Source organism: Quercus robur, chromosome 10 (assembly GCF_932294415.1).
Source record: "Quercus robur chromosome 10, dhQueRobu3.1, whole genome shotgun sequence".
Classification (NCBI taxonomy): Eukaryota; Viridiplantae; Streptophyta; class Magnoliopsida; order Fagales; family Fagaceae; genus Quercus; species Quercus robur.
In genome coordinates this window covers 4,922,844-4,949,336 of record NC_065543.1, presented here as the reverse complement: position 1 = coordinate 4,949,336, position 26,493 = coordinate 4,922,844, and the positions used below count along the sequence as shown (strand labels likewise).

The following is a 26,493-nucleotide window of genomic DNA, read 5'->3' as shown; positions in this document are numbered from 1 at the left end:
AGGTACAACTTACAAATATATTTTAATGAACTGTCAATAAATAAACAAATAAACTTCCAGCAAAAAGTTGCATCCAATGTAACACATGATACAATTTATTGCACAAATGACTCAAAACTGTAATCCTAGAAAATCAAGATTCAAGAGGAAGCTAAAGTATATTGGCGGTGTGATACCGCCACCGATGTTCTAATACTTAATTAGTCCTTTTAGATAGATATATATATATATATATATATATATTTATATTTATATATCAAATGGCAAATCTTTTATTTGAGTGGTGATACTACCATTTTATATTTTCTTTTTTGGTTTTGATTAATAGATGTCTTTAGGACATTCGTAACAGTTAATTGGCTATTTTTGGAAAGTTTTGATATTACTTTCATAAGAAAAATAAAAAATTATCAAAAAAATAAAATTTTTTTTTCTTTTCTCATAAAAGTTTTCTTAAAATAGTTCATAAATTTTTTCTCAAAAAAAAAAAAAAAAAATCATAAATTAATGGCCTTAGGCATTCATTAAATTTTTTTAATATAATAAAAAGGTTTAAAGTTGGAGACGAGAGCAAAGCAAGATAGCCTACAAACTTGACTCTGTTGTTGTTAATTTATAATATGCATTCCTTGACTATCTTTTGGCTAAAAATCAAAAAATAAAAATTTATTTTATATATATATATATATAAACATCAACATGCAAACAAAAAATCATACTTCTATATGATATCACATCTTCCCTATTTGTCCTTTTCTAGACACTACACTACTTTGACTTATATCTGTAAATTAACCTGCCATATCAATGCATCAATTCCACAGCTTTGCCTTTATTGTTTTGAGACGAGCTCAAATTAACTTAATTCCTAGGTGGACAGGAAAAGAAACCATTAACCATGGCTATCCAAACACGGGCGAAGATTCCAGTTCTTGATTTTTCTAGTGAGGACTTGAAGCCTGGTACAGGTTCATGGTTCTCAATGCGCAAACAAGTTTGCCATGCACTTAAAGAGTATGGTTGTTTTGTTATAGAACTTGGCCATAAAGTTTCTTTACAACTTCACAATAAAATCTTTGATGCAGTGCGTGAGTTGTTTGATTTTCCCACAGAAACCAAAAAGAAAATCACTTATGAAAAGCCTTTCCATGGCTATGCCTCTAGTGCTCTCCACGAACGTTTGGTGATTGAAGAAGAGGGATTTGAAATCTGCGGAAATCTCTATCAGAAACAAATACATTTAGCTTTTTGTATGATTTATAATGCATGAAATACTCTTATATCGTTGACAAAACATAGTAGTCTATAAAAACTTTATCTTTGATATGAATAAGTACTGGTTTTTAACAATAAGTCTATTGGATAATATTACTATCAGTTTCTTTAATACCTTCTCCCCTCTCCCCATGTGTGTGTTAAAAATACTTAGTATTCTCAAAAGAAAAAATAGTGAGTTAATCCTACATTGAAAAATGAGTGTAAGTTAAAGAGGTTTAAAGCCTATGCTATGTATTTAAGAGTTAGGTCTTTTTAGATATATACCACTGTCAATTTCTTTAAAACCTTCTCCCCTCTCCCATGTATGTGTGTTAAAAATATTTAGTATTTAAAAAAAAAAAAAAAGGTCTATTATCACAATAAATTATATAATCTTTTCATAATTAATTACTGTGTTGGTAATGAAAATGGTACCAATGGTGGACTCATATGAAAATAATTTTATACCAATTATAATTTGTCACCTTAAAGAGTTGTGAAAAAATGGTGAAATTTGTTGTTTCTTACATTACTTGATTTTTTAAACAAGAGTGATGCTAAGGATACTAAAATTTTACTACATGCATGTGTGCTTTGCAAATATATGTCACCAATCATAGAAAAAGGTAGTTCTAATATATATTTATTACGATCTTGAATAGACATCTCACATCTATTGTCATGCCAGTTTATAAGTTTCTTGTAGTAAAATTTGGATAGTAATTTCAGCATTCTCCTTTAAACAATACATGTTAATGGTTTTCATCATGTAACACTACTTTTGTGATTTGTCTCTTGGTTAGTGAGATTGCAGATTCATATATGAAGCAGATGGAAGAATTAGATAAAATGGTGATGAGATTGGTATTTGAAAATTATGGTGCAGAGAAATACTATAACTCTCACATGGAATCAACTACTCATACTATCGCATTTGTAAAGTATAATGAACCTCAAAAGACAGGGACCAACACAGGCCTTAAAAACCACACGGACAAACACTTCACTTTCATACTTCATCAAAGTCGTATAAAGGGCCTTGAGATAAAAACTAAGAATGGTGAATGGATTGGTTTTGATCCCTCCCCTTCAACCTTTATATTCTTAGAAGCTGATGCACTCCAGGTGGGTTACTTATAATTAATGGTTGTCATTGCAGAACTCCTATGAACATTCCTCTTTCTTATACTATACTACCTAAAAATATTTAAGAATATGAGAAAATATTGGTAAATATAGTGGGAAATGTTATAAAAGTATTCTAGCTTGTATAAGCTTATAACATGTAAAACATGTTAGGAAACTAGTGAAAGTTATTATGATTCTATTTTGTCATGAAACAAATGTTTTTTTTCTCTTAGTGTTGTGATCAATTTAAGTCTTAATTTCCAGAGCTGTTAACAACTTTGGTTACTGAGCCTGAGTAATGTTCCATATACAATATTATGCACAACTGTTGACATTACTTGTATATGATTGAAGCAAACATTACTTTTGACTGGGTTCATCATTGAATTCCCCTTTTATTATCTATAATTCATAATATATTATGACAATAGTTGTGAAAAATATTGTGTCCTTAGACTTATTGATTAATAATTTCATATTGCACCTTTCGAAATAGTATGTTATTATAATATATTCTATTATAATTGATTGATGCATGTTTCACTTGAACAAGGTATGGAGCAGTGACAGGATACAAGCTTGCGTCCAACGAGTTACATTGAGTATTGAAAATGAGATGAGATATTCACTCGAGTTGTTTGCATTCAATGATGGGTCAATATGTGTGCCAGAAGAATTAGTTGATAAAGATCACCCTTTACAATATTGTCTGATAATGCACAAAAATTGTCAGTGAGCTGATTGTCCTCGATCGATCCAAAGGCTACCTGAAGAACAAAAAACCAAGAACCAAACAAAGAGCACCGGTGGGGTGCCAGCCAAAGACCCTCTGAAGGTTAAGTTAGTGAATGAGAAATCTCCAAGAACTCTATAGTGTGAGAGCTAGGGATTTTCTGCGTACCTGGGAGAAAAGGAGGTCTAATGCTTATATAGTGTTGAATAGCAAACCAATATCTCTTGAATGTAAGGATCTTTCCTTGTAGAAAAGATCTGGAATTAGGGTTCCATGATTTTAGGGTGTTTTTGCATACAAGGAAGATATGGGCGTGTAGTAGGGTTTTTGGGAGTGGTGCGCAAGATATTTCCATATGAGGATATATGCATGGAGACTATGTAAAGGATTGTGGGGCCCATTAGGTCTACCCGTAGGCGTGGTCCGGCTTCTATCCGTTAGTGTGTAATTGCTGACGCAAGAAACAATCTGTCTATAGAATGTGAGCTACCTAATGAGTCTCCTAGGGGTGGCATCTCCATTCATCTGTACCCTAAGATCTGACGATGGAACATATTATGACAAATCTGAGGCCTCTATAATGACGGGCTCATGGTTGGTAGGCTTCGTAGCTTGTCATCGGGATGGTGAGGACAAGGATTGTCCGTTCCTGTGAGTACCAAGATGGATGGAGAGAAATGGAGGCTTGAGCCCGTTGGGGTCGTTTAGGACGGGTGAACAACCAAAATTCTTGCCAGACGAAAATACCCTCATTAGCTGCCCCTTACTCCATGACCCGTCGGGGTAGTTGAAGGGTCGTGGAGTACATAAAATATTTTCATCATTTAATGTTCTTCGTCTCGAAAATCTATGTCATAAATGAAGGGCAAAAAGGTCTTTGCATTTTGTGGGGTGACATGTTGTGTCTTCTAATTCGTTCATAGGAAGCGTTGCGTCGCTTCGTTTTTTTGTGCTCCTTTGTTTTATAAATATGCCCACGCCCTTTTGAAGTTTACTTTTTTATTTTACTCAGAAATTCACCTAGAGCTCTAGCTTCAGTTCTATCCGTCCGTCGCCTGTTATTCGTCCTTACGCTTCGCTACTTTGTTGAGCTCATTTTCTACCATCGTCTTTGCAAGGTAATTTCTTTTTCCTTATATACTCATTCTTCTTTCAAACGACCCTCCTTGGTCGCCAGTCTAGTATTTAGCTTACGTTTGAGTGACCACCTAGCTTTTATTCGTCGCTTGTAGGTGAGAGGATGTTAGGTGGTAGTAAAGCGACGAGCGGTCATGTTTCGTTGATTCCTCTAGATGATGAACATGTCGGTCCGTCGAGCAATGACCCTATGGTGGGAGATTGGACAGACTTTCAAAAGAAGGAACCGTCAACTCACCTTTAAGAAGAAAAAGTGGAGGGAGATGAAGAGGTGGAGTTAGAAAGAGAAGAGGTAGAGGGAGAGAGGGACGAAGGTGAGGGAGACGGAGAAGAAGAATTTGGAGAAGAAGAGGACGGAAAGGAAGAGGATGGGGAAGGAGACGGAAAGGGCTTTGAATTGTCGAGCGATGATTTTAGGCCTTTTAGTCTCCCTAAGATCTGGTTAGTGAACAACTTTCTCCCCAAATTGTCGGTGAAGGTGTTTAACAAACTCCATGATTGTTTCCAAATACCCAGCCATATACCTTTAAGGTTGCTGGGTAAAAATGAGAAGTGCTACTCCGGATAGAAGGCGAAAGTCGGCTTTTATGAGTCTGCCTTGGTCATGGTGCTGAGACTGCCTTTTACTGCGTTGCATCGTCAGCTCGCGGACTACCTAGGCATGTTTGTCAGGCAGATCGCGGACTGCCTTTTACTGCTTAGAGGATCTTTATTGGTGCTGAAGTGCTATAGGGGCAGATGAGTGGGGGCCACCGTTAGCTTACCTTAGACGAGTTCTTTTTCTATTATAAACCCCAGCAGATAGCAGGTTCAAAGTGTTTTTACAATTTTGTGACGTGAAAGTAGACGTTGAAACTAGCGAAGGACGTGCCTGATTCCAATCGAGATTGGAAAGGTAGATATTTCTTTATTTAGGGGACGGATTGAGTGTGTAGACCAGAAGAATGGGTGGATGTAGTTGAGTTCGATAATACTTGGGGAGTTTTAGGTACTGTTGGTGAGTTGTCCGTAGTGTAATTAACCTTCCGTTGTTGTGGGCTAATGGAGTCGCCACCTAGATTAGGTTTAGGAACCATATTGGGTTTTTGGGCCAATTACTTACACACATAGGTCCACGTACCAAGTTATGGGTCCGGAGTTTGGGTACGGCTTGGGAAGGTGTTAGGCACCCAAGACTGCCTGGCTTGTGGGCCGGCCTCTATTATGTGTTGCTAGGCTATATTTAATTAAAGAGTTTATTAAGAGAGCCCTAATCCTTATCCTAAACATACATCATGCAATTAAGAAAATAACACACATAACATGTTAGAAACTATCACAATATGAAAGGAAACAAATCAAACACAAACAAACAAAATAAAATAAACATGGCAAGTTGACAATTAAATAAAACACACAAGGAAAGAAAATCAAATAAACTAAACATGGCAAAAAATTTTCAAACAACATGGAAAACAATTAAACCTAAAACATAATCAAACAAAATCAAATAATATATGGAAAATGATCGAAGATAATAAAAACAAGATTTTACCCTAATCTAGATTCGGGGTGCGTATGTATACTCAAGCATGCATACGCATATATGAAATATGCGTACATGTACCCAAGTATGCATACGCAGCCTTTAATATAGATTTAAAAAAAAAAAAACTACATTTTTAGAGATTTAATCAAACAAACATATAACATGTGAGATCAAACAAGGGTGTTAGAAACCCTAAAAAACTAAACTAACCTAAAACAAAAACATAAAACATCAACATAAACAACAAAACATGAAACAAAACAAACAATTAAACTAAACTACATTAAATCAATAAACATGTTGAACTAACCTAGGGATTGCAATAACAATATAAGAACAAGAAGAACATATTATAAATAACCTAAAATCAGATTAATACATATCAAACATAGTCATGAATATCAAACAAATCAAATAAAAAAAATATAAAATGATGTTAAGAAACTCATGTGAATCTTATTGAACAAAGAAAGAGTTCATTGAAAGAACACTCACCTTGCTTTAGACTATGAGTTTAGAGTTTGATTAACCAACCCCTTAGTGCCTACAACACAAAGATTAGATTGATAGGACAAGAATAATAAAAAATACACAATAGTTTAGGTAATCACAACTCAAGAACAAACTTTAATTGAAAAAGGTTTTTGAGAAATCAATTTTGGAAAATCGTTTCCACCTTAGAACTAACTAAAGAAAGGTTTTAATTCTATAAAAAAACGTTCTAAGGTGATGCCCTAGGGTTTTGAAAAGAGGAAAAAAGGTTTTAGAGAAGATGGAGGCAAAAAAATCACTCTCTCTAGCTAGCGTTTTGATTGGAGACATAAGGTGAGTATTTATAAGTAAAAATTAGGGTTTTGGGGGCTGTTTAATGATCTCTGGACATGCTCAAGGGTCTATGGGCCGGCCCACATCAAATAATGATGTTTTGGGCCTTTAAAATGAAGTTTTAAATCCCAGAAAACCAGACTACCTAGTTGACCTAACGTCAAACAGTCATAACTCACTCAATATAAGTCCAAAGTAGACAAAATTTGTGTTCAAAAGCCCAGGATGTCTATTTTCCAATAAAACAAACTTCAATAAAAAAAAATCATTTGTGAATCAAAAGTTATGGTCAAAACAGTGAGTAAAGGTCACTTTTTAGTATTGATTTCAATGCAATTTGAGCACTTTTGAGTTGTGATTACTTCCAAACTATTGTGATTTTTTTTTTTTTTTGAGAAAACGATAATGGGCTTTTCATTAATCAAGCATAAAGCCTCTTTCAAGAGTTACAAAATGCATTGCACTACTATGAATATCCTCCATCCACACTTGTGGTTCATGCAAATTTTTTGCTAACTTTGCTAACTTATCTGCTACGTTCTTTCCTTTACGTCTTGTATGTGAAAAGGATGCCGATCTCAACTTTCCTGATAGTGCTCGGGCTTCCTCTATTAAGTGGCCAAAAGCTGTCATACAAGGCTGGACTGCTTTGAGATGGTTGATAATAACCTCTGAGTCACCTTCGATCACCACATCTTGGAGCCCAATTTCTAGTGCAAACAAGATGGCCCTTTTGCATGCCAGTGCTTCCAGGTCTGCAATCATTGGTGGTAATCTGATGCGTTCCGATAGGGATGCAATAACCATGCCATCTGAGTCTCGCACAACCACACCTAGTCCCGCCGAGTCCGTATCAATGAAAGTTGCACCATCAAAATTTATTTTGTAAATTGAAGGTGAAGGTGGCAACCATTGAGTTGGGTGGGGTACCCAATCTTGTTGTGATGGCTCTTCCTGCACTGAGTGAAACTCCTGCAACCGTTCAATGGCATCCTTGTATATTTTTTGCATTGGCACAGAAATTGAACCTACCCGTTTTGCATTTCAGTTGTACCAGATACTCCACCCCATGTATGCAAAGAGTTCCGCCAACTTCTGATTTTTTTGTGCAATAATTCCTTGGAATAAATCTTAGAAGCTTGCAAACTTTTTAGATAAAAATTTCCTACAACATTCCATTTCCCACCAGACATGTTTCACCATTTGGCACCCCCACAATGCATGGATACAATCTTCGACATCTTCTCCACATCGATCACATGTTGCGTCCTGTATTATGTTCCACCTTGGTTGACATATATCAAGCTCATCACTAGGGTCGGGGACCAAAATTTATTAATGGGTACAAAATGCGATGTCTACAGTCGTAAAATCAGATGCTACCTTTCTCTTTTTTGCTTATTCCTGTTATTCCGTCGCTAACCCTTTCTTGTTTTTGGTCCGTCAACTCAAGCGCTGACAATGATCAGCAAGGAGCAGAGGGATTTTTTGGGACGAATCTTAAAGATTCCCTTAATAGAGAGGAGTTGAAAGAAGCTAGTGACGCTTGACACTCTCCACGCATATTGTGGAGGAATAGTGCCGATGGTTGAAGCAAGAAGGTTAGATGCTCAATCTTGCTGACGTAAGTATTTTTGTCCGTCTCTTTTTTATTCTTCACTCTCTCTATTTTGATTTGCCCGTCCTTTATCTTACTCTTGTTTTTGGTTTTGCAGAGATGGAGTAGGGGCTGAAAAGGGCTTTGGCGGTGAAGAAGGCTACAGACCTTCAAACAAAGGCTGGTAGTTTGTCTGCCCCTGCTGCTAAGACAAGCCATAAGAGGAAGAATCAAGCTGACGGGGGACGTTTGGCGAAGAAGATCATTAGCCAACCCATCGCTTCAGACTTGACAGGATCCCAGAGTAATCCTAACCCTCCCCGTCATGGTGTGGTTAAGGGTTTGATGACACCTTGTGTCCCCGTCATTAATGAGCTAGTCCCTTCGCAAGTCCCTCTTCTGGTGAGGGATGAGTAGCATGCCGTCCAAACGGCTTATTCCATCATCAAGGATGTGGACCTTGACGAGACGGACGCCTTGGGGGACTCTAGACGATTAAGTTATGTATTAATAACTTTCTAAGTCATGTATTAATGATGGATTCATTATGTATTAATAACTTTTTAGGTAATGTATTAATGACGATTAAGTTATGTATTAATAACTTTCTAAGTCATGTATTAATGATGTATTTATTATGTATTAATAACTTTTTAGATAATGTATTAATGACGATTAAGTTATGTATTAATAACTTTTTCAGTCATGTATTAATGACAATTAAGTTATGCATTAATAAATGTTAGGTTCTAAAAGTTTAGAACAATTGGCAAACCATGAACATAAACTTGTCAAGATATAGATCTTAGAGTCTATGAAGTCATATTAGACAATGCTCAAAGTGCTGCAAGTCAGAATTTAAAGAACATACAAGCTACAGGTTTAGAAAGTCAAAATTAGACTGGTTCGATAGATCAAGAGAATTTTTCAATCGATTGGAAGTTGCAAATTGGCAAACGTAAAAAGCCCATAACTTGTTCGTTTGAAACCCAAATTGCGATCCGTTTTTTCCTATATTTAAAGGACATTATAAGCTAACCGTAGAGGGATTCTTAAGTGAGAGAAGAGTGATTTTTATGCCTCAAATTGTAGATCTAGGGTTTTTGTACCTAAAGCTTTCTCAAGTCTTCTACCGGTAATATTCTTTGAAGAAACTCAAGATCCGGTGTTATAAAAGTTGCTGCTACAAGATCAACTACTAATGGTGATTTGAAACCTTTGAGTGAGATTTTAAAATCACAAACATGGGTGTTTGTGTTACAGATTCAAGATAGAAGAGTCTATGGATTCGGAGCTGCATGTGGTCCTGTGAGTAAGTTCTACAAGAGGTAGCTTTAGATTTTGGGAAAAAATCTATTGTAAACTTCTATTCTATCATAGTGAATTTGTTTTACCTTGAGGATAGCTAGGTCAAATCATTCTCATGCTTTTTACATTGAAACTAGACTGTTTCATTGGTTTTTCTGGGTAATCATATTATTCTCTTATTTATTTTTTTTGCATTGCATGAAATGATTTATTTCTGTTTAACCTCGATCAGATAATTAACCTAAGTAATCACTTGGATAATATATTAGGTTAAACAATTTGTTTTAAAGGGTCTAAACAAACAAACGGTAACTTTTTAGGTCATGTATTAATGACGGATTCATTATGTATTAATAACTTTTGGCGAAACTACACTGTTAGTCTTTGAAGTTTACCTTGTGAGCGCAATTGGTCCATCAAGTTTCAAGTGAGTGCAATTAGTCCCTTAAGATTTAAAAATGTCTTGTATTGGTCCTTCAATTAGTTTTATTGCTTACATGTCTAACAAAACAATGACATGTCAATTTGTAAATGACTTGGGATATTTTTTATTATTAAAAAATTACACATAAGCACAAACTCAAAATCTAAAATTTCAAACTTTTTTTACAAATTAGACTTATCCCAATCCCTAAACAACCCAAAACCCTTAAGCCAGAACCTCTATACAAGCCTCCACAGAATTCCAAATATCAAGCCATAACCATCGTAAACTCATAGCAAAATCCAAATCTTTTTGCTGAACTCCACAACTCTTGACAAAAGCCACAATGACCCTAATTAAGGATTATAATTAGGGCTGTGTATGGGTTGGGTTGGGTTGGGTTAAGAGGAATTTTTGACCCAACCCACCATAGTGGATTAAAAAAAATTCAACCCAACCCATCACATAAGTCCAACCCAACCCACATGGGTTGGGTTGGACAAATTTTTTTATTTATTTTATTACTATTATTATTCAATTGAGGAGAAAAAAAAAATATCATACCTACCACCTGAGTTGTTAAACAAAATATACATTAATATACAAACTAATATACATTAATATTGGCTTTTATATAGGATAGAGGATAGGAGGAAGAGTTGGTTATTTTAAAAAAAATTATTAATTATATAATATATTTTAAATATATGGATGGGTCGGGTCCGATTTGGCAGGTTTGAAATTTTATGACCTGAACCCAACCCGACCCACTATTAAAAAAATCTTGTGACCCAACACAACCCACCAAGCCCTAAAAACCGACCCAACCCGACGAGTTGGGTTGGGTCGAGTCGGTTTTGGCGAGTCGGTGGGTTGGCTGCACACCCCTAATTATAATACCTCATCTTCTCAAATTATACAACGTTAAGATTTATTCATGAGGCCAACCAAAAAAGGCCACACGTCATGGGACCTCAACTTGCCATATATTTTGCCAAGAAAAGCTTGTCAGCCCCTGTTCTCAAAGCCTCGTAATAATCTTTCACACAGAATCCATGACTTTTATAGAGAGTCCAAACCATTTTGTTTTCTTCCCCCTTAAAAGATCTATACAAAAGAATGGATCTACTTCAAAAAACCTTGATATTCTCCTTCGTTTCTTTGTTACCAAAGATTGGGTCAACTTCATTGTTTAGACCCATAGCTAGCAACATAAAAGATCCAAATTTATATAAAAGAAACCATTTTTTTTCGAATTTTAATATTTGATTTGAACCAAGTGTATATAATAGAAAAAAATGTGTGAGGTTTTTATTTCACAATGAGATCTATAGCAGTTGAGGCTTGGTTGTTGGTATTGCAATGGAGGCTGACATTGAAGTATAGGTGAACGGGATTTGGGTTATTTGGGGATTGGGATAAGTCTAAGTTAAAACTTTTTTTGACAACTCAAATTGTGAGTTGGTCATGTGTAATTTTTTAATAATAAAAAATATGCCATGTCACTTAAAAGTTGACACATCATTATTTCGTTAAACACATGGGTAATAAAATTAGTCAAAGTTAACAGATGACCAATAATGCTCATTTTTTAAAACTTAAGGGACTAATAGTGCTCACTTGAAACTTGAGGGACCAATTGCACTCACAATTATAACTTTCTAGGTCATGTATTAATTACAATTAAGTTATGTATTAATAACTTTATAGGTCATATATTAATAACGATTAAGTTATAACTTTCTAAGTCATGTATTAATGATGACGATTAAGTTATGTATTAATGATGACGATTAAGTTATGTATTAATAACTTTTTAAGTCATGTATTAATGACGAATTTGTTATGTATTAATAACTCTTTAGGTCATGTATTAATGACGATTAAGTTATGTATTAATAACTTTGTAGGTCATGTATTAATGACGATTTAGTTATGTATTAATAACTTTCTAAGTCATGTATTAATGACAAATTCATCATGTATTAATAACTTTTTAGGCCATGTATTAATGACGGATTCATTATGTATTAATAACTTTTTAGGTCATGTATTAATGACGATTAAGTTATGTATTAATAACTTTCTAAGTCATGTATGAATGACGATTAAGTTATGTATTAATAACTTTCTAAGTCATGTATTAATGGCGCATTCGTTATGTACTAATAACTCTTTAGGTCATAGATTAATGGTGATTAAGTTATGTATTAATAACTTTCTAAGTAATGTATTAATGACGATTAAGTTATGTATTAATAGCTTTCTAAGTTGTGTATTAATGACGAATTTGTTATGTATTAATAATTTTTTAGGTAATGTATCAATGACGATTAAGTTATGTATTAATAACTTTTTAGGTTATGTATTAATGACATATTTTTTATGTATTAATAACTTTTTAGGTCATGTATTAATGAAGATTAATTAGGTATTAATAACTTTTTAGTAAACCTTATGCAAGGCCAACACACCTTTTCCAATGAAAATTGAAACGCACATGGTAGTCACATTGAATTTGGACATGTTTTGTATACGTACAACTCAATAATTTTGGGCTATAAAAGTAGAAGTAAAATGCATTTCAAGTGTAATAAAATATCTTTTTTGAGCACTAGCAAGATGAAACAAAAGATAATATCCCAGTTTTATAGTTTTGTGTTTGTCCTTCTCTTAGTCTTTGGCCTAATTAGTTCTTATTCGTTTAAAAAGAAACATGTACGAATCAACGACAACCTCAACATCGAAACTTTAAACTATCATTGTCAATCAGCATAAGATGATTTGGGCATTAGAACTCTTTAGCCTAATGAACAATGGGAATTCTCTTTTCACAATGCTATATATGGCACAAAAGAATTTTATTGTTCTTTTTGGTAAAATAACTTCAATGCTAGTTTTGATGTTTATCTTGCTAATGATCATTGGTTAAAGAATTGCGGTGAGGACCATTGCATTTGGACCGTGCAATATGATGGATTCTACTTGTATTAAATAAAAAAGGCTATAAATGTGAAGATGCATGATTGGCAACAATGGTAGAAAGTAGACATATCACAGCAGCCAATCATGATTGTTAGTGTGAATCTTCTGGTTAACCATGTGTGCCTTATGTTTGTTTTCAAAAATAAAGAATGATTTTATCTCCCTTTCTATTTCACTTTCATTTTTATATGTTAGATATGTTTGTCTAATGCCATTAAATTTAATAATTGTCCGAATTTATTGTTGAACTTGTTTATTTTGTGTTGACAAATTTATTTATTAATCTTGCCAAATACATGTTTTTGCCAATGAAAAACTGATGATGCAAAAAATCGTCAGTTGAGTTCTCTTCTATGTTGATGGACAATGAGGATGAATTTGTCAACGGACAAACCTGCAATAAGATGTGAAACAAAGATATATGGATACACTGATATGGTGTGTGCCAAAAACCCTCCAACATATGATAAAGTCAGTTGGAATTCAATTGGAATATCACAATGGAATTCAACTTTGGGAGTATTTTTGGGATTAGAATTGTGTATCTTTTGTTTCTGTTCCTCTTTGGCTTTATAGCCATCTTGTCTTTAATGACCAATGGATCTCTACATTCATTCTCAGTTGTAATGGTTAATACGTTACAAACTGATGCTTCGATTTGTGTAACATAGGGCGGAGCTAGAGGGGTAATTGAGAGGGGGCAAATACCCCCCTAACTCCTCCTCAAAAAGTTCATGAGTACTAGTATATAGAAATCATTAAATGCTTTGCCCCCTCTGACCTAAGGAAAAAAAAAAAATCAAAACAAAAAAGTAGTTTCTACTTAAATAAGAAAATAACTCTGACACCAAAGAAAGTGGAAAATTTTCACGGCATAGAGGCATTCAATGCACTTTATTCCCCTTTTAAACCAAAACTAGCATCACTATCGTTTTAAAAATTTTTATCTTCTCCTAGGATTTAGCATGTCACTATTCATGGCAATTTGGATGTTTGTCCCAATTTTTCCTTTTTTATTTTTATTTTTTATTTAAGAAATTTCAATTGTTTGTGGCTCTACAACAAAGCATTTTAGTGAGAAAAAAATAGAATGATATATAATTAATGGGTCCATATAGATGTATATTAATTGCTGCACTAATCAGATAGAATCAACCATATTAAAGAACAAAGCTGGAAAAATGAAAAATTAGATTACATGACTTGAGTCATTAAATATGAATCATTTGATGTGTCACACTGTCACTATATTATGAAAGTTGAAAAATAGAAAAGGTAGCTAAAAAGTAACTATCCTAACTAGGAAGTAGGAAGAAATGGAAATGAAAGCATCAAATAGAGAAAACATTGCATTACAAAAGTTAAACAATTGCATAGAACATACTTAATACACCATAAATTAGTAAGGCCACAAAAAGAAAAGCTTCCCTCATGGCCAGATTTGACTTCTAAAGAGGTCTAGATGATAATAAAAGTACAACATGAAACCAAGAGGCTTCAATATTTACTTTTAGCAATGTTGGACAAACTGATTTTAATGTCTTTATGGATTTAATTAAATAAATCTCTTGCTTTCGTTGTTATTTGTTAGTATAATTTTTTATGAAAATTACAGTTGCTCACAATGGTTTATATCGATTTTTTATAAAAAATTTTAAAAATATATTTACTTTAATTCTTGCCTCCCCTCAACTAAAATCCTAACTTTGCCACTGCTCCAGGTGGGTTACTTATAATTAATGGTTGTCATTACAAAACTCCTATAAGCATTCCTCTTTCTTATACTATACTACCTAAAATATTTAAGAATATGAGAAAATATATAGGTAATTATGGTGGGAAATATTATGAAAGTATGCTACCTAGTATAAACTTATAAAATGTAAAACATGTTAGGAAAATAAAAGTAATCATGATTCTAATTTTTCATGAAACAATTGTTTTTTTTCCTTAGTGTAATGATCGATTTATGTCTTAATTTCCAGAACTGGTAACAACTTTGGTTATTGAGCATGAGTAATATTCCATATACAATATTATGCACAACTGTTCACATTGAGCATGAGTAATATTCCATATACAATATTATGCACAACTGTTCACATTACTTGTATATGATTGAAGCCACATTACTTTTAACTGATTATCTAAAATTCACAATAAACTATGTCAATAGTTGTGAAAAATTAAAATATTACTTAGACTTATCAATTAATAATTTCAAGATTGTACCTTTTGAAATAGTATGTTATTATAATATATTCTATTATAATTGAGCGATGCATGTTTCACTTGAACAAGGTATGGAGCAATGACAGGATACAAGCTTGTGTCCATTGAGTTACGTTGAGTACTGAAAATGAGACGAGATATTCACTCGGGTTTTTTGCATTAAATGATGGGACAATATGTGTGCTAGAAGAATTTTGATGAAGATCACCCTTTACAATACCGTCCATTAAATATTCTTGAATATTTCAAAGATCAAAAAGCACAAGCTAGTCACGGAGAACTTTCAGTCAAAGCCTATTGTGGTGTTTGAACTCATTCATTCCAGAAAAGCATATCTCAATGCTATTTTTATTGCGCACTGGGGGTTGATTTTAGCGTCTTAGTTTCCTAAAGTCAAAAGTGTTTAGATATGTTTTTATAAGAAATTTTAAAAGGAAGTAGAAAGTTATTTTTATTGTGCTTCCCACAAGTTTAATGGGCTTTCAATAAGGATATAGGAATGAATAAACATGTTATGTACTTCAATTTTTTTTTGGCTGAATATGTACTCTAAATATAACTAATAAATAAAAGTATTTTGATATCAAAAACAAAAATATTTTATCCCCCAATTTTCGGAGTAGAAATTCTTTATCTTGTTGTCAAAAGTCTTGTAACCCAATTGACACATCATGATATTTCCAATATTTGAGACATCTAAGTTTCAAATCTCTCTCCTCCACCCTCCCCGCTCTTATTGTTGTAATTTGTAACTATCAGATTATCAAAAGTGAATTCTTTATCCCACCATGTTAGTGAGACCAACTAATATGAGAGATAAGGAATTGTGTATTTATTTTATTATCAGAGTATTTTATAGTTACTCCCACATATCACACTTATCCACGCATTACATTTTTTTTTTCAATAATTAAAATATAATCTCAAATAGAAGTGAACTAGATCTCCGTCAATTCTCACAAGCTCTAGCCCACCCCCAAAAAATTGCTGCTAAAGCATTAATCTTCTAACACCCAAAATTTGTTACAACTTAAATGGATTAAAAAGCATGGGTCTTATTGTTTTTAATTTAGAGGGGAAAAAAAATAGGATGAATGATTTTCTATAAAAACAAGGCTTGGTACAAAACAAATCTTCCCCCCCCCCCCCCCCCCCCACCCCCCCCGGTGGTTAACTTTAAGCATGCATTACATAATAAAATTGATCTTGTTTCATTACTTGCACTTGTTAATTTCATTATTGTCTTCTTGTTTTGTTGCTTGTTCCCATTATTGCTTGTTTTTGTTGCATGATTTAATTTTAAACCATCATGCCATGAAAATAAAATTACTACTTTTGTTTTAATTGTTGTAATAAATTCAAATAATGATTATTTTTGTGTCCTTTAAATAACAAAATAAGCTTTAAATTACCCTTGCTTATTTAATAGATAACAGTGGTAGAATTGGTCACCATTTGATCCAATTCCGCCAAAAGCTTCATGAATGAATTAGTTCTCTCGCTAACCAAGAGAAAAACACAACAAAAAAGAGTTATTGTTACATTGTACAAAGTTTTTTAAAAATAAAAAGTATTAAGCTATTAGAGAATACTGTGGTTTATTTTTTTGTCAATTAAGAACTATAATTAAAAAAAGAGAAGACAAGATTTAGATTAGATTATCACCGGACATGATCATTTCCAATGGGCCAGAAGATATTGGTCAACTTATGAGTTTCTTCCTTGGAGGTTGCATTATCAATCAACATGCGTTCAAAAGGAGCAGTAGCCCATGGAAAGGCCTTTCAGAAGTGACTTTTCTTTTGGTTTCCATGGGGAACTCAAACAACTCTCCAACTGAGCTAAACATTGTTTTGTGAAGCTCTAAAGGAATTTTATTGCCGAGTTCCGCTACAAAAACAACTGTACTTTCAAGTGCACGGCAAAAATCTTTGCGAGCTGACAACCATGAACTTGTTCCGGGCTTCAGCTCCAAGTTGGAGAAATCAAGAACTGGAATCATCTTGGCTTGTGTTTGGATAGCCATGGTTTTGTCTTCTGTTTTGAGGGCTGCGAAGCCAAAACTGGGTAATGCATTGGTATGCATTAATGCAGTTATTTATAGATAGATGTCAATCAATGCAAATAGCGTCTTGAAAGTTGAAAGACAGGAATGAATGGAAGCTAATGATTGGAGGAATACAATTAATTTTTTTATACGTACCATTTTTTTCCCATACTCCAATTAAGTATGTATCAAGACAGATCCAAAAAAAAAAGTATATATCACGATTTGCGAGAATGCAAATATAAATAGATAAATGAAGTCTGTGACTCTGTATCATGTGGATGCAAATAAATATGTAAATTGAGTCTTTTGATTTTTTATTTTAAAAATCAATATTTATAGAACTCGTGTAAAGCATGCATGCCAGATTGCCAATAGTAAACGCAGAGCCATTGCAGGTAGGAATATTCCATTTAAATAATTGGAAAGTAATTGCAAATTGGGATAATATAATAGATTTGGACAAGAAGGAAACAATAACTGGAGAGGTTTCTGAATCAAGTGTAGAAGCTAATGAGATCATGATTTCAATTAGTGAAACTAATGTATTGATTTGGATAGTGAAACTAAAGGTCGAGAAGAAATAAATTGAGCATTATTGATCACAATATTTCACTTAGCTTGATTAGCCTTCAAAGAAAAAGAGGTCAAGTAACATCTTCTTGTATTACTATTGTTGCAAAGAAAAGAATGGTGAGTAGAGACTTTTTTACTGCTTCAGTAGCTGAAAAGCCTCCGTCTTTCAGAATTTTTATTCGAACCAGTACAAAGAAGCTTGATACAAGAGAGGTATATGACTCTTGCTTGGTTTATGGAGATTGATAAACAATTTCTAATGTTGGAGAAAGTTTGGTTTGAGAAGAAGAAAATGATGGTGTTGATGTTTATTTCATTGGGGAGATAGAATGAATTTCATTTGATGTTGCTATTGACATATTTATCGTTGTTTAATTTAAGATTTTTATTTTAGGGACCAACATGTTTTCAACTTTTATGAGGACATGCTATTACTATTACTAGAAAATAACGTTGTTGGAATAATTTTACGGATGTGGTTTATTTTTATATAATTTTTAATGGGTTATTTTGATTCAAGTCTAGTTATATTGCCAATAATCAGTGCCATTAAATTTTTTAGTTAACAACAACATCATATATACAAGGAGTTTTGCTAGTTCTGGTTAGTGGTTACATCCAAAAAACAAAAAATTGACAATTCCCGTCGTGTTATATTTGGTGTTCAGACTTTGAAGATTGTATTTCCTCCAATTTCTGTTGTCATTCATCTTGAACTGCATAATTTTGCGACAAATTGAGTCCACGTAAAAGTGAAACCATGCATATGGATGGACCAAAGTTATAATTCATCCTTTGTATCATTTTGAAACCTATTTAGTATCATTATACTCCAACATTCTGTAACATAAACTGAAGACTTTCTCAAAAAAAGAAAGGGCAAAAAACCAACAACTTGATAAATTGTTTTTATTTTTTTAAAGAAATTTTTCATCATGCTTTTTATTCAAGTGGCTAGTATATCAGCCCAGACAAAGTTAACAACATCAGGAGGAACATATTTCATCTAAACTAATAAAGAAAAGAAAGTCTTATTCTTCTAGCTAAGACGTGTTACAACATTGCCTTATCTTCAATATGAGTAAAGAAAAAACTCTGAAAAAAGTTAGAAGGACAAATAAGCTTATTCCATCTTTTAAATTTTCAAATAAAGACAACCTTATTCCATCTTTAGAAGAAAGCAAGTCACTATATAAGTGACCACACACTGCTTTGAAATTTGAAATAAACTAGCAAGAGACAAGTTTCTTTGGACTGAAAGAGTACATTCAACTTCAAACGCCACAATTAATAGGCAGCGATAGGAACTTCTTTTCGTTGAGCAATTGATGCCATGTGTGCATGGGCATAATCATTAAGATTTAATGGCTTGTATTGTAAAGGGTGTTGTTCATCAACAAATTCTTCTGGAACACATATTTTCTTATTGTTGTACGAAACCAAACCAAATGAGTATCTTGTCTCAGAATTTCATTCAACATAACTCGATGGATACGAGCTTTTATCTTGTCATTGCTCCATACCTTGGTCAGTCAAAACATGCATCAGTCGATTTCATTGGATAATGGATTCGATCGTGTAAAGCATAATATAACATATTTCGAGAGGTACAATATTGGAAAGCTAAATTAAACAAAAAAATTTAAGAAGAAAAAATTAACCGAAGTTGTTTCATAATCTTAAATTATAGACTTATTTTAATATATCACAACAAATTCGTAATTAAAAGATCTAACATATTTGAATTTATTTTATTTGTTTATAAATATGATAAATTTTGAACCTATAGCAACCTTGCGCTTTATTATCGGTTTAAAATGTCAATTTATTTTTGTTATGGTGAATATTTGATCTCAAGCCCTTATTGGACAATGAAAGTTCAAAAACGTGTACAAAACACCTTTGAACGTTTAGACCCCCAAATTACAACTTAACCAATACAAGTAATATGTCAAACAACTAGTGTGCGGAAACTTAACACATGCTATAATACGAAATTGGTTAAAGACTATCTAAGCCATAACAAAATAAAACCACAGCAGATAATAAAAAGGCAAAGATAGAGAGGAAGGAAGATGCAAACACAAAGACAACACGCGATGTGTTATCGAAGAGGAAACCGAAGTCCTCGGCAAAAAACCTCTCCGCCGCCCTCCAAGCGGTCAATAATCCACTAGAAAATGTAGTTGGGATACATGAACAGCAATAGACCCTCCAAGCCTAATCTACCCGATGTACCTAAGCCCTCAAAGCTTCTTGCTCCAACGAGGTTGCGCCGAACCTTTTTCTTTTCTAGCTTCCCGGATTCCGCTACTAGACCGTAGCATCAACCAATGAAGATTGGTTCCTTCCTAACTGCTTCCCAGAAATCCAAACAACTATCTCACAGTGATGATGATGGTGAGAACCAGGTTTGGTATAATGCCTCTCAAGGATTTGACAATGGAGAGGAAGAGAGTAGAGGAATTTGAAGAGACTCTAAGGTATAGATTGTGGGTGAAACAATCTTGTTTTTCTTTAGGGTTTCTCTCTCAAAATTCTCTCTGGAAGCTCTCTTTCAATCGTGGGTAAAAGGGGTATTTATACTGGAGTGGGAGAGGAATGTGAAACGTCAGGTTTTACAAAACAGGGGTGGCTCGCGGCTTGACCTCGCGGCTTGACTAAGTCGCGAGATCCAGTCGCGAGTTAACCGTATGGCCAGTTGTCCTGTAGTGCTCCAGCTAGCATGACTGTTCATCTTCCAGCATGCTTGGCATGTGTGCTGCTTCTGGCGGCTTGCAGCCGTGAGTCACCCGCGAGTCCCAGCCGCGAGTCTCTGTTTTCTTGCACACTCTTGAGCAATCTTCACTCTATCTCACTCACTATCCTTACAACAAACCCACCTAAATACAGGGTTTCTAAATGCTGAATTACAAGCAAATTTGGCACGGAATAAAGCCAATTAGATGGTTGAATAAATTCAACCTTACAGACAATAATAGACTTTAACAATTAAACTAACTAAAACTAATAATATATTTGAATTAAACGTGACAAACTACAAATATTACTCATCCAATTCAATACTAAATATTCAACACTACATTCTATACATTATACTACCTTATTTTTATTGATTTTCCATCAATAGAATTAATATTTTTTTGTGTGACTCTCATATTCTTAAATATTCCTACATAGGATAGTAAAAAGAAATAAATGAATAAAGAGAGGAATATCTATAGCAATTTTGCAAGAGCAAGCAATTTAAACCATAATTTGCTTATAGTAGTTGCCCACCTGGAGTCCATCACCTGCCAAGAATATAAAGGATGAAGGGGAGGGATCAAAATCAATCCATTCATCATCCTTTGTTTTTATCTCCAAACCCTTTACACGATTTTGGTGAAGTATGGTGGTAAAGTGCTTGTCCGAATCAGTACTTTCGCTAACCAAGAAAAAACACATCAAAAAGTGTTACTGTGATTTTATTATTTTCTTATAGTTAAAAATAGAAGAAGATAAGATTTCGATTAGGTTATCACCGGACATGATGATTCCCATTGGGCCAGAAGATAAGAGTACTCTTGAGTTACATCTGTGGAGGTTGCATTATCAATCACCAGGCGTTCGTACTTAGGAGAAAAGAAATAGCCATGGAAAGGGCCTTTCAGAAGTGAATTTCTTTTTGGTTTCTGTGGGGAACTCAAACAACTTTGCAAATGTGCTAAAGATTGTGTTGTGAAGCTCTGAAGGAATTTTATTCCTAATCTCCACTACAAAACAACCGTATTCTTCAAGTGCATTGCAAACATCTTTGCGTGCTGAGAACCATGCATTTGTGTTTTGAGGGTTGCAAAGGCAAAACTGTGCAATGCATTGGTATACCATGCAATGCTGTGTTATTTACAGATGTCAGTCGTCAAAGGTTGAGAATTGGTAAAAATGATCACAGCTGTGACTAACTAATTAACAGAACCGGCGTTGACTGGCATAGTATACTTCTTACAACTCTTTATTCTAGTCAACAAATAAACAGTATTTTCACATGGACAGGAAAAACTAGTAACCAAACAACATTTTCCATGTCTAATCTTATCACTTATCAAGCACTACGCTTAACCGCTTGACTCCTCCTGGAACAACGGCGACCTTTCAGCAAAGACTCATACTGCTTGCTTGCGAAAACTCCGTAGTCCTCTGTCACTTCTCGAAACCATATCTAATTAAAAAATTTAACTGGTTTTAATACTCTTCCTTTCTTATATAATATTGTATGTTAGAAATACTGAATGATTGTATTGTATTTCATAATCAAAGAATATACATGAGTGCCTTTATATAGGAGGCATATGTGTGCGGTACAAGTAAGTGCAGTACAAGTACAAGTGTGCTATACAAGTAATCAAGCTGGGCCTAAAGCCCATAACATAATATACGTTAACAGTCCCCCTCAAACTCAAGGTGGATGTGAGACCAGCTTGAGGTTGTCAACCAAATCACGAGTACGTCCCTTAGGAAGTGACTTGGTGAAGATATTTGCAAGTTAATCTTTGGAGGAGACGGAGAAAAGCTTAAGAGCACCATGGACAATATGATAATGGATAAAATGACAATCAATCTCGATGTGTTTAGTTCGTTCATAGAAGACATCATTGTGAGCAATATGAATGACACTCTGGTTGTCACAATAAAGGGGAGTAGCAGAGGATATGGATACACCCAAATCCTTAAGAAGCCATCGTAGCCAAAGGAGCTCAGATGTGGTATCAGCAAGGGCACGAAATTCTGCTTCAGTACTGGAGTGGGCCACAAAAGTTTGTTTCTTACTTCGCCAAGAAATCAAAGAAGATCCTAGGAGAAAGCAATAACCTTTAGTGGACTTGTGATCAGTGGGATTTTCTGCCAAATCAGTATCAGAGAATGCACGGAATACAAGAGGAGACTGAGCTGAGTAGAAAAGACCATGAAAGAGAGTGCCCTTCAGGTATCGAAGAATGCGCTGAACAACAACATAGTGAGTTGATTGTGGAGCAAATAGATACTGGCTCACCTGATGAATAGCATAGGAAATGTCTGGATGAGTAATTGTGAGATAAACTAGGCTGCCAACCAATCGTCTGTAAAGAGAAGGATTAGACAATGGTTTCCCCCCCCCCCCTAAGGGTGTTAGATGTGCATTAAGTTCAACTGGAGTGTCAACAGTCTTGTTGTCAGTGAGTCCAGCTCGAGACAAAAGGTCAGAAGCATATTTGGCTTGAGTAATATAAAGACCATCTGTGGAATGAGTAATTTCAAGACCCAAGAAATAGTTAAGATGTCCAAGATCTTTCATCTCAAACTGCTGACTGAGAAAATCCTTGAGTTCTTGAATGCCACTGAAGTCATCACCAGTTATGATCATATCATCCACATATAGAAGAAGCGAAATGGTGCCTCTATCAGTACGACGAAGAAATAAGGCAGAATCATACAGACTGGCAGTATAACTCAAACGAAAGATAGTGGAGTTGAACTTGGCAAACTAAGCTCGTGGAGCTTGTTTAAGGCCATAAAGTGCACGTCGAAGGCGACAAACCTTGTTTGATTCAACAGAAAGACCAGGAGGAGGTTGCATATAGACTTCTTCACTCATATCCCCATTAAGGAAGGCATTTTTAACATCCATTTGAAAAAGATCCCATTTACTAGCAGCAGCAACAGTTAAGAGGGCATGAATAGAAGAAATACAAGCCACTAGAGCAAAGGTCTCTTCATAATCAATCCCATACTCCTATGTAAAACCTTTTGCAACAAGATGAGCCTCGTAGCGATTAATGGACCCATCAGAGCTAGTCTTGATCTTATAGATCCATTTACAACCAACCACAGACTGTCCAGGAAGGAGAGTGACCAGCTCCCAAGTATGGTTTTTGGTTAATGCATCAAGTTCCTCTTTTATTGCAATCTGTCATAAAGGTTCAGTGGAGGCCTCACGATAGGTCTGAGGCTCGTGAAGTGTAGCAAGGGCAGTGTAACAATGATAGTCAAGTAAATGTGCAGGAATGGATCTTACCCAGGTTGAGTGGCGAGGTGGAATGTCTTGTGGAGGATCTTTAGGCGGAGCAGGAGCAGGGGACCCAAGCTCAAGGTGGGGTAGCTCGTCATCAACCTGTTCATCTTCGACCTGTCTATGAGAAGCATAAAAAATATCTGGAGGTTGAATAGAGAAGTCCAAAGGAGGATCAAAAGTATTTGTAGAAGAAACAGGAGACTCATCTGGAAAGATTTCTAAAACAGAGGAGGTAGTCAGGGAAGAACGAAAGTGAGAGAGTTCTACAAACAATCGGTGTTCCCAAAAGACAATATTACAAGAAACACGAAGACGATGAGAGACAGGATCATAACACCTATACCCTTTTTGAGTTTCGCCATAACCAAGGAAACAACAAAGTCTAGATCGAGGCTCAATTTGTTGTGCTCATGAGGTTGAAGAAGAACGAAATAGGCAGATCCAAAGGAGCGAAGGTGATGATAGTCAGGGGGTGACCCAAACAAACGCTCATACGGAGTCTGATTATGGATGATAGCGCTTGGAATGCGATTAATCGCATGAACAACATGAAGAGCAGCTTCACCCCAAAATGGGACAGGAATTTTGGCAGAAAGAAGAAGAGCACAAAAAGTGTCAAGAATATGATGAAGTTTTCTTTCGGCTCGACCATTTTGTTAAGAGGTACCTAGACAAGTTAGATGATGTACAGTGCCATAGGAATGTAACAGAGCTTGAAATGCATATTGAGTATATTCAAGAACATTATCAGATCGAAAAGTTTTGATATGTTTGGAGAATTGTGTTTCAACCATTTTTGCAAAGTTTCTGTATATTGGTAAAATTTCAGAACGAGATTTCATAGGAAAGATCCAACTATAACGAGAATAATCATCAATAAAAACAACAAAATATCAAGATCTACCAATACTAGCAACAGGAGAAGGTCCCCAAATATCATAATGAATTAACTCAAAAATACTATTAGAAATGGATTCACTATTATTGAAAGGCAAAACTGGTTGTTTTCCTAACTAACATGAAGTAGAATCAAAATTGGCTTTGGACACAGAACCCAACAGACCCTTAGAAGCTAACTGTTGTACCCGAGAAGATGGTGCATGACCAAGACAAGAATGCCAAAGTGCGAGAGATGGTAAGGAAGAAACTACAGCAGCTGCAGCAGCAATAGAAACAGGAGCAACAAGTGGAAGATGAAGATTATCCACGGGAAACATACACCCAACTCTAGGACTGGTCCCAAGCTCTTGCCATGTCCTCGGATCCTGCACAATACACCTAGAATAGTAAAAAATAAGGCGATAACCTAGTTCAGCTAATTGTCCCACAAAACACAAATTATAGGATAAGTCAGGTACATGGAAGACTCCAGGAACAGAGAGGTTAGAGGTCGAAACAAAATCTAGACTATTCCCATGCATGGTGGAACCATCAGCTATATGAATATTTAGAGGATGTGGTGCAGGGTCAAGTTTGGAGAATAAGGACGAGTGAGGTGTCATGTGATTGTAACAAGCAGAATCAAAAAGCCAAGTTTGAGACTTACCGGGTAGAACTGAGAGAGCAATGGAAAGAGATGCATTACCAGCCATACGAACAGCCTGAGTTATGATCTCCTGTAGTTTAGTGAGGGAGAGGTTGATAGTGGATCCAGAAGACTGGGACTCAGCTAAAATGGAAGCCATTGACGGAGTAGGCTCAGTGTTAGCAACAGCAGCAGTAGATTTTTTTGTGACAGTAACAAGTCTCAATGGTGTGGCCAGGACGCTTGCAATAGCTGCAGAACTTTTTGTTGGTCTGCTTGCGATGATTGCTAGAGCCAGAGGAATCACCTGATTGCTGAGGTTGCTCTATGGGTGGAGTCGAAGGAGTAATAGCCAAAACATTGAGCTTATTTTGAGCTTGAAGGGTTACAAGATGAGCTTCTTCTCTAACCAACTCGTTCACAGCAGTATCAATAGATGGAGCAGGACTGCGATTTAGAAGCTGACCTCGAATGGGCTCAAAATCCTTGTGAAGTGACATCAGGAATTCATAGAGGCGAAATTCATTTCTAATGGAAGCATATTGTTAAGCATCCTTTGAGCATGCCCAAGTTGGATCAGAAAGGTCAATTTGGTCTCAAATGAAGCGAAGCTGATCATAGTAGTCATTGATGGATTGCCCTGGTTCTTGCCTGAGTTGATGCAATTCAACCACTAACTGATATTTCATGGATCCGTGAGTAGTGGAGTACCTTTTGGCCAACATATCTCATGCTAATTTTGCATCATCAAAGCTGCCCAACAGATTGGAGATGGAGGGAATGGAAGTGTTCCGAATCCATGTGAGGATCATGTGATTGTGACTATCACATTCAATCATGCAACCAAGGAAGGCAGCATCTTCTTCACTTACTCCCTTGACAGGAATGGTGATTGCACTAGTACAGTAATGCCAGAGTATGCGACCCTTAAGAAAACTGCGCATAGCTTGAGACCAAGATAAGTAATTCTTGTTCCCCTCCAATATAGTATTAATGGGGCGAGGAAGAAAAATATCCTTTTTATCCATTTAGAGACACAATATGTAAAAACAGATTACAAAAATGAAATCTACGCGAAAAACTGGGTAAGGATAACCTGGACTGCAAAAGTCAACCCCGGAGAATAGTCAATGGTCAAAGTCAACGGCTGGTCAAAGTCA

At 35.1% G+C, this 26,493-nt stretch overlaps 2 pseudogenes; one reads left to right on the top strand and one right to left on the bottom strand.

Moving 5' to 3' along the window:
- Window positions 1–898: 898 nt before the first annotated feature.
- Window positions 899–15,464, top strand: LOC126703226 (2-oxoglutarate-dependent dioxygenase AOP3-like; annotated as a pseudogene).
- Window positions 15,465–19,064: 3,600 nt separating this feature from the next.
- LOC126703762 (uncharacterized) lies at window positions 19,065–25,833 on the bottom strand (annotated as a pseudogene).
- Window positions 25,834–26,493: the final 660 nt, after the last annotated feature.